A 9,203-nucleotide genomic window follows, 5' to 3' on the forward strand; every position below is an offset into this window, starting at 1 on the left:
TGAGCAAAAACAAATTTGTTAAAATTCTCTTCTTGAAGCATATTCATCCGTCAATTGCTCAGTGAGGTGGTTGTCGTTTATTTTCTAAGTGCAGTGGCATTTCTTTCTAAAAGTTTAATGCGAACAATTTTTGTTTTAGGCGAGAACGTAATTTTTCTAGTTGAGTCCCTGCGTTCAACCCCAGCATTGCTCGCTGCTTGCTCGTCACTGCAGTGCATGCTACAGCCTGCATCAAGGAGGCACATAAGTTTTGTTGTATGGTGCTCCAAGTGGATGCTCCTGATATTTTGGTTCTGCAAGGTCCGCTGGCATGTTTATTCACATTCTGTCACTTTAAACTCTTTGGTTGCTGAGCATGATGCAAGTCCAGCATGCGCCAGTGAGAGAGAGATAAAAGCTTATTGTGGTGAAACTTGCGTATTCCATTTAAAGGTAACACTCTTGTAAACAGACTAGTGAGTTCGCCTTTGTTTTCTTGAATGATTTGTCGGGGCACCCTGACAGTATGCTCGATAGTTTTCTACACATCACTCATGTAAACAAAGGGTCAGTATTTGACCTTTGTACGGCCTCTGAATACTTCCCATCACTGCCAAGAGCCTCACAGTTCCACCAATGCCGTCGCAAGCACCCTTACCATGTGACGGGGCGAAAAGGCCATTGCACTGAAAAATTGGAATCGTTTTCATGGTTGCAGAGATCTTAACTTTGATTGGTCAGACTGCAAAGTGTGTTTCTCGGCTCAGTACCATTTGTGTTGAGGTACAATAGCCGTTCTGCCATGCGGCCGCTTCATTTTCACCATTTTAAATCTGCCCTTCATCAGGTTTCTGCATTGCCAAAGCTGGCAGCATCGGAAGCCCAGCACAGCATTGTATTCGAGCAATGGAGTGTTGGTTTTGTGTGTATTTGCAGCCGGCGGCAAAATGTGCTGTCGATATTGAACACAGGGGCTCAACTTGCAAATTGTTTTTCTCTTAAAACAAAAAGTGCTCTGATTAAACTTCTAGAAATAAATGCCAATAAATGGTGCCGTGCAACTTCCCATCTTTCGTAATTTTACTAAGATCACCTGATTATGCAATTGACCGCTGAATATGTCTGAGAAAGCAAATTTTCTCAACTTAAGAATTCTTTTGCTCGCATATCTTGCATGTTTTGCACTCTGATACATTTTTATTGCTTTCTTTGCCTTCTTTACAGCTTAGAAATATAGTTCGAATTATGGCTGCAAGAACATAGAATTTAAGAATAGACTTCCAAATTTTTATATCATGTACCTTGCATGTTTTAGTTGAAACAAAATAAGCTCAATTCACTGCATATGAAAGTGTAATGCCTTTTATATATATAATGAAAGTTCCACAGTCATGTGTTAGAATGTTTATTTTACAAATCTATTTTGTAAGACTTGGTTTTGCTACCACTTGCTAACGTGAGATGGCACCACAGCAAGAAAAAATTTATTCTGCCAAAATCAAGGTGGGTAATGTTTGCCATAGTAATGCAATAAACCATTATTTTTTAAAGAGAAATCCAAGATGGTCCAGTACCAAGTCTGGATCAGTTGGCTTGGAATGATCCAATGACATATGAATGCCAATTGTGTGCTGTTTTGAAGCAGCCTTTATAATATTTTTGTAGCTCGAGCAATATAGCAGTGTAGGTACAATGATATTTGTTTTGCTTGCATGATTGTAATGGTTCCATATCATGCCATTTATTTTGCATCTTGCGTGCAATCTTACATTGCTTTGTAACAAATTTTTGCTGCAGGCATTCATCCCAAATGGAGACTGCTGCTCCTAAGTGGAGCACCATACTCAACTGGAGCAGTGTGGAGTGGTATCGCTGTTTGCACCTTTGGTAAGTTTCCGGGAAAAATTTATGCATTCATCTGGCTGCTTGGTATTTTCATGTTTCATGTGTAAGGGCAGATGAAATGCCGATCTGTCCGAAGGGTGAATGTGGCCATTCGTTAACGTCATTTTACAATAGCGATATTTGCAAAATGATTCATTCTATGTATCTAGTATGTACTTCAGTTTACTACGTGGTGCATGTATGCCTCAAAGAAAGGAACCAGAACCCCTTGCAGAGTAACAAATTCACCTGACCTGTTTGATATGGACTCTGCCGCAGTGGCTCAGTGGTTATGGCGCTCGGCTGCTGACCCGAAAGATGTGAGTTCGATCGTGGCCGTGGCAGTTGAATTTCAATGGAGGGGAAATTCTGTAGGCCTGTGTACTGTGCGTTGTCAGTACACGTTAAAGAACCCCAGGTGGTCGAAATTTCTGGAGCCCTTCACTATGGCGTCTCTCATAGCCTGAGCTGCTTTGGGACATTATGACATTACGGGACCTTATGATGTCCCAGCTAGCATTTGTGATCTCCAAGTGACGCTTTTGTGTGCATGTATTTCTTCAAGGGTGGGTGCAGAAAGGAAACATCAGCTTGGAACCCCTTGTGGTCATTTTCCAGATCTAGACTCTCTTGAGAATGTGTTGCAGTATTTTAGTCTTGTCAAAATAGCGTGCAGGCTAACAGGACACAGACAAGAACTGCAATGACTAACGGCTGAGGAATTTATTGCTTTGCTCGCAACAAATACAGGCAACATCATCCAAAATACATATAAGGAAAGTCCTGGAATCATCATTTTGTCACATCTGTCGTGATTATTTATCCACATAGTGAATTTCTACTCAAACATGAGTGATGATGTCTTTACACTGGTTGAACACTTCTTATGTATGATGTACGCCTCGTATATCTCACGCAAAAGCTGTCAATTATATTTGCTCAGACTTTTACATCTTCGAACGTGTGGAATGCACTCATAGTCCGACACTTGCAGGGATGCCGGAAGTATATTTTCAGTAGGAGGGCTTGAACGCGTTCTTTTTTATTTTTTTGTTTATGTACATAGGTTTCTCAGATATTACAGTCCAAGTTTGGCTCGGGAGAGAACAATTAACTGCGTGAAAAAAAATATTTTCTTTGATCGTTAGATGGTGCATATTATACAAGCATTGACAAGAAAAAAATTACAAAATGAATTTTCAGTGCGTTCATAATCACGTTTGACAAATTTACAGGCATTCGCACATGAACAAAACTATAACATGAAACAACAGTTTAAATACAACATACAAGCAAACACGCTAGAGTACATGTATACAGTTACCAATAATGCACGCAAGCAGCAAACATTTCGGACAGTGCTGCTCTATTTAGGGGCTTAGGCGGGAACAAAGGTTGCTGCTCGCTTCGCCGTTCAGCTCACAAACTCCCTGATGACGTCCTCTAATCTTAGGAGCACCATTCTTTCTTTGTGTATATGCAAAATCTAAAGATACGATAACCCATTTTGAGTCGTTCAGTTGCGCAAATACGTTTTGATTCTGCGCATAGCACTAAAAGAGCGTTCCCCAGAAGCGACAGACGCTGGTTTGGGAAACAGAAACTGAACATACCTCACGACCTCAACCATCAACTCGCGAATATTTTGCAATTCCTTTGTAGGATCTCCAAAATGCCCAGAATTGTGGCAGAATCAGCACCGCTTAGAACAGTTGATAATAGCATAACTGCGCCAACAGTCTGCCCAAGTGAAAATCAACTGCATGCACTCCCAAAGCCACCTCTAGTTCATTTGCTGTGTACCGACTACCTCCAGCGGCTCTGGTTAATATGTATTGTAGTTTAACGAGCTGTTTCATGCCTGGCTGCTCAAAACTCTGTTTTGTTTCACTTACGATTCAGTCGGCAGTAGCGAAATACTTCTTGCACAGCACGGCCTTAAAGTCAAAGGCAGCTGGCTGGACAGGTCTCTCAGTCATCGCATACCTCGCAGGAGGTTTTGTCGGCCTTGATGTACCAGGTTCCTTCAGGCCTAGACGCGCTGCTGTTGTGCTCGTGGGCTGCCACAGGTTTTCAAACGCAGTTTCAGAGCCCGACTGGGAGGTCGCCTTGCAGAGAGCCTCTGGTGCCTTTTGTCCACCTCCTGCGCGATATGTTGAGCCCTGGAGAGCCCTTGCTAATTCTTCATAAGGCCCAAAGAAGGCTATGGAAATGTGGATACCTAACAAGGTTTCAAATTTCTGCAAAAGCCGATCGAAACCTCTAAAAATAGCCTTGCTGCTTTCGGTCAATTAACCTGGTGTCTGCAAGAGCTCTTTGAGTGTCTCTTGGACTCTGGCGTAATTCTCAACGATTCTTTGCATTGACTCTTTGCACCGAATCTTTGCGCGAATCTTTGCACCGATGCGATGAACTCTAACGCTCCATCGCATCGGGCATAGCGGCAGTAAGATATTTGGCCCTGATCCACTCTCCACAGCTGACTCGCGTCCTGTGCAGGGAGGAAGCGGTACCGGCCCACTCTGTCTCCTGCTTTGCAGCGGACGGTGCGGTTTTCTGCGAGCTGTCTTTGTGAACCATCGCATGGTCAACAGCGTCTTAGCTGCTGATTGTAGTTGTTTAATTTGATACGCGGATGAATCCTTCGCTATGGCGTCTCTTATAGCCCATGCGCCGCTTTAAGTCACAATACCTGCCTTCCAGATTTAAATGAACTATATACATGAATGTGTGCTAAAGTTCCCAACTGGTAATGGAACAATTCCTTGTTGATTCCAGCTGTAACCAAATGGAAACCAGTCTGAGCAGTTAGAATTTTTTCCCTGGAATTCGACTAATCACATTCTAAATGCGAACAGCGCTTTTGTTTCATTCTGGAAATTTATTGTATCGCAAATTAGGTTTCATATACATACGTCAAATTAGGGCCTGTGTATAGCTGTGGTCCAAGGAGAAGGCTGAGTCGGGCTGGTTTGTTCATGTTGAACGGTAGGGCGAAACAGCGCTGACGGACGGGACGGAAGAGGAGACAGACACTTGCGCTGGTGCCTCGTGTCTGTCTCCTCTTCCGTCTCGTCCGTCAGCGAAGGTTAATTTGGGTTTAACGACCCAAAGTGACTCAGGCTATGATGGATGCCGTAGTGAATGGCTCCGAAAATTTCGACCACCTGGGGTTCTTAAACGTGCAGCTGATATCGCACAGTACATGGCCGAGCCTCTAGAATTTCCCCCCATCGGAATTCGACCGCCGCGGCTGGGATCGAACCCTCCTCTTTCGGGCCAGCAGCCGAGCGCCGTAAGCACTAAACCATCGCGGCGGCTAAGGAAGAGAACCAGCACTCAACAGAACAGAGCAAGCCGAGGATCATTCAACTCACAGCTAGCTGTAATTGTTTTGACGAAACGAATGGTGCAGAGCACTGGCGCATGCTGCTTAGGAGCTGAAGTATATGTGTTCTGTCAAGATTAAAGTTGTTTAATAACCCTATTTCGTCAAATTGCTTGTAGTACGGTTTATTCGCACGTGGTAATTTTTGTGGCCGTGCGCAGGGACTGCTGTTGCGACTTTGAGGTGGTGCTGTAACGCTTGCCCTCCTTTTTGTGACAGAGCGTCGCCAGCTCTCTAGTCGGTAGCGAAGACTCCGAGTCAGGCGTCGGTGAGAACAACGATAGGGATTTAATACATTATGTACAGAGGATTATACAGGACGAGATCGGCACGGGGACCGAGAGCTAACGGCAATCGCGACTGTTCTCGCACGGTGACATCCGGCGAGGCTCCTCGCGTCACACATCACACTCCACTTGTGAGCGGCACACGGCTCACGGTTGGTCTCTCTAGAACGGGCTCGGTAGAACGGAGGCTTCTCCAGGCGGCAGTGTTGGGGCTTATATAGCCCCCAGAAACGGTCGTCACTCAAACGGACCAATAAAAAGCCAGCACTTGACAGCCGTCCGAGAGGTCCAACCAGCAACCACGCTGGCCACCCGCTTCAAGTCTGCCGCGCGCGGTGACTCCCAGGGGGAAAGGGGAACCGGCGCCTGGCTGTCTAGCAATTTGCTGCACTTTTGAACATGTAACTCACCGATGCTTCTTCATAATGCGCCGCTGCCTGGCGGCGCAGCATCTGAGCTTGTCAAGGGAGCGTTAGGGCGCGGTTACCTCGCGGCGCAGCACCGGGCTTGTCCAAGGGCGTTCACAGGAGAAATTTTACATCCTGCAGATTTGGAATCCGGGCTGGTTGTCCGTGCGCAACAGCATCCCCGCCATCAGATAAGGCACTGGGAAGACCAGCTGCTTCCACGTGGCTCGGATGCCAGGCACGCACGTTCGTCAGTCTCCTCCAAGTTCACGTCCAGTGTCCGAACGCCAGGTAGCTCCACGTGCCCAGGTCCCACTCGCCGGGCCAGGATCGCTGCTCACCGCGTTGTCGCCAAGGCACCCCGACCAGCTTCGCTCGGGTCGTTCCGATGCCCTTGCTTCTCGCCACTGGTCATGGTTGGTCGTTCTGCAACTTGCAAAAACCGACTGGCAGAAGGCAACACCCAACACGAGCAAGTGTCTTCTGTCTCCCGTCAAACACCAGACAAGGCCATAATCCAAATCAACCTAACTAAATTGCTATCCCCGTTTTTGCTCCCCCTGCAACAAGAGGCAGGTTGGCGATCTGGTACACAAGGTTCCAACAACCATTTTTCAAATTAACAACGCGCCAAAATATCAGGAACCATTGCAATCAGCAATAATAACGAAAATAGAATTATCCCCTTGAGATTACGTGGACCGAAAACACACTACTGAGGAAGCAAATGAGGTCATTCATATTTGCCCCAAGGTACTTCCTTTTCGCAACTAGCAGAGCTGACCATATGTTCTTCCTTTTTGTTCTGCGTGGCAGCGGATACTACTGCAGCGGTTGTAATGAGCCGATCTTGCACCACAAAACAGTGCCGAGGCAAAAGCAAACTCCAATACTTAATGCAGGTAAAAAGGTAGCATCTCTAGGAGCTTACGCCAGCTACCTAAGCTACAATGCCCAACAAAGGTTTCGCCCATGTTTCAATGTCTGCGGATAGTAGCACCTAACAAATACGGCAAGTAAGTTCACTTGAAGAAACACACGTAACAAAGCTCACATAAATAACCCAAAGTATACACGAGGCTTCCATGCAAATGACTACGCCACAATGGCCCATGAGTTCCTTAGCTATAGTTCTGCGCGTCAGCGCATGACCTCAAAATGAGCAGCTCAGCTAAACGTATGCACAAGTGCATGCTGGAATACAACTTGCATTGAACCTCAAGATAAGCGATGCGATGAACAGAACAAAACATAAGAAGATAATCGCGTGGGTGAGATAACCGCTCTGAACGAACTGATTTCAGCTACAGTGCTCGTTTGCACTCTGAACTGTGCAGCACTTTAGGTTACATGAGCAGATGTTTTTAAGCTATATCAGGGCAAGAAAACACGAAAAGTACAGAACGCGCTCAGGCAAAAGGCTCAAAACCTGGTTAACTTTCGCCTTTCTGCCACTGGGAAAAGAAACGAAAATCAAATGAATACAGGGAGCATTTATTCCTGGAATCCTCCATTCTTTATTCGCGCCCTGCGCGGTCGCAATATGAAGGCCGCTCTACCAGCCTACCCTTCGCAAAAGTTGAGGGGCTGATTAGTTTTGCCGCTCCAGGACATGTTCCCGAAGCCAGGGAAGCGCTTCTTAAGCTTAAGCCGAAAGGGGCGCTTCCTCCTCTCATGGTTCTCTGCAGGTGTCCCAAAGGGGTGGTTGCGTGTCCCCCTCCTACACATGCGCGTTCTGTGGCGCCCTTTTTGTCTGGTGGCCGCACGCCCTTCTCTGCAGCCTACTCTGCTCGTCACCTTTCCCAGAACTACTCCTACGGTGCTGCAACAGTGATGAAAGTGGCTTCCGCACTGCAAAAGGATGCCTAGTCAAATTGGCCTTCATGCGACGCCTCCAAATTCTTGAGAGCCGCGGTAACAGTTTCGGGTAGTTACGTGGTTGGCTGGCCCGTAAACGTACAAGCGTCTTGATCCGCACCCTCTTCTTCTTAGCGTGACTGCCCAAGTTAGTTTTCTTTGAGCGCCGCCGCCTTTTCGAAGCAGCCCTAGCGGATTTCTTCCGCGCGCCCGCGCCTCCAGTTATCGCGGTGCCGTCAAGTGCGAAGCTGTCGGCCCTCGCCGCAACATCAAAACTTAACCCATTAGTTCCGAAAGGCTTGTTGCGTTCGCAATTTTCCTTGTGTTGCAAATCACCTTGAGCCCTGCTGTTAGTGCCAGGTAGCAGCTCTTCGGAAATTGCGGACACCTCTGCGATTTTGCCTGGGCCCGGTTCCTTACTGTTTGGCGGTCTGTCGCGGGCCGCTGCGAGTCTGCCCTCATCTGTCCTCAACGAACCGTTCTCGGGTGTCTCACCAGCTGCGTTCTGATGAGATTTTTCGCAGCCTGCCTGAAGCACGGCATTCCGTTTCAAAGTGGCATGGATCTGGGGGCTTGAAATTGCCCGCTGAAACATTTCTTTATTGCCAGCATGCCCAACCAAACCATCGCTGATCCCTTTGTTACGATTGCCGGGGCCGCAACCTTTTTCCTCTGCTTTTGTATCGCTATGAGGTCGAGTTTCCTTTAACTCCTCTGCAGTCTTAACTTCTCTCCAGTCTCACTGAGCGAGACAGCTGTAACTGCAGCGTCGTCCGATGCCGTGGCTACCTTATCCGAAGGTAGAGAGGTTTCCTCCGTTTGCGAATGCGGCGCGTCTCCTACTGATACACTGATACAGCAGCAACAACATCTGCCAAGTGCGGACTACCTTCCTCTGTGCCGCACTGACATGGCTGCTCTACAGCTACGCACTCTACCTCTTCGCCGTGGTCGTCCAGACCTTCTGCATTATCGAGCCATTCTAAAACGTCGGCTTTAAACTGGTATGCAAAATCGAAGTACGACTTGCGACCTTCATAATCGCACTTTTCCCGGAGATTCAGCGGTGACAGCCGATACCTACCCAATAAAATCACCTTGAGCATATCGTAGCTGTCTATGCTCCCGTCTAACAAATCTTTGACCACCTCAGACGTTTCGCTGGAAAGAAGGGCGACAAGCACCTGTGCCCAACCATTCCGTTCAATGCGCTTTTTCTCGCGGGTGCTCTCAAAATCCGCCAGATACTTCGCCATATCCTCGGCGATCAAGAAAGGCCGCAGCCTGTCGCTCGAGTTCTGACGGTTAGTCTCAAGCAGAGCAGATAACGTATGATCCCTCTCGAAACTCATCTGCTGCGCCTCAAGCTCCAAGTCCAACAGTCTCATTGTGCGAGCATGC

This window comes from Amblyomma americanum, chromosome 1 (assembly GCF_052857255.1).
Source record: "Amblyomma americanum isolate KBUSLIRL-KWMA chromosome 1, ASM5285725v1, whole genome shotgun sequence".
NCBI lineage: Eukaryota > Metazoa > Arthropoda > Arachnida > Ixodida > Ixodidae > Amblyomma > Amblyomma americanum.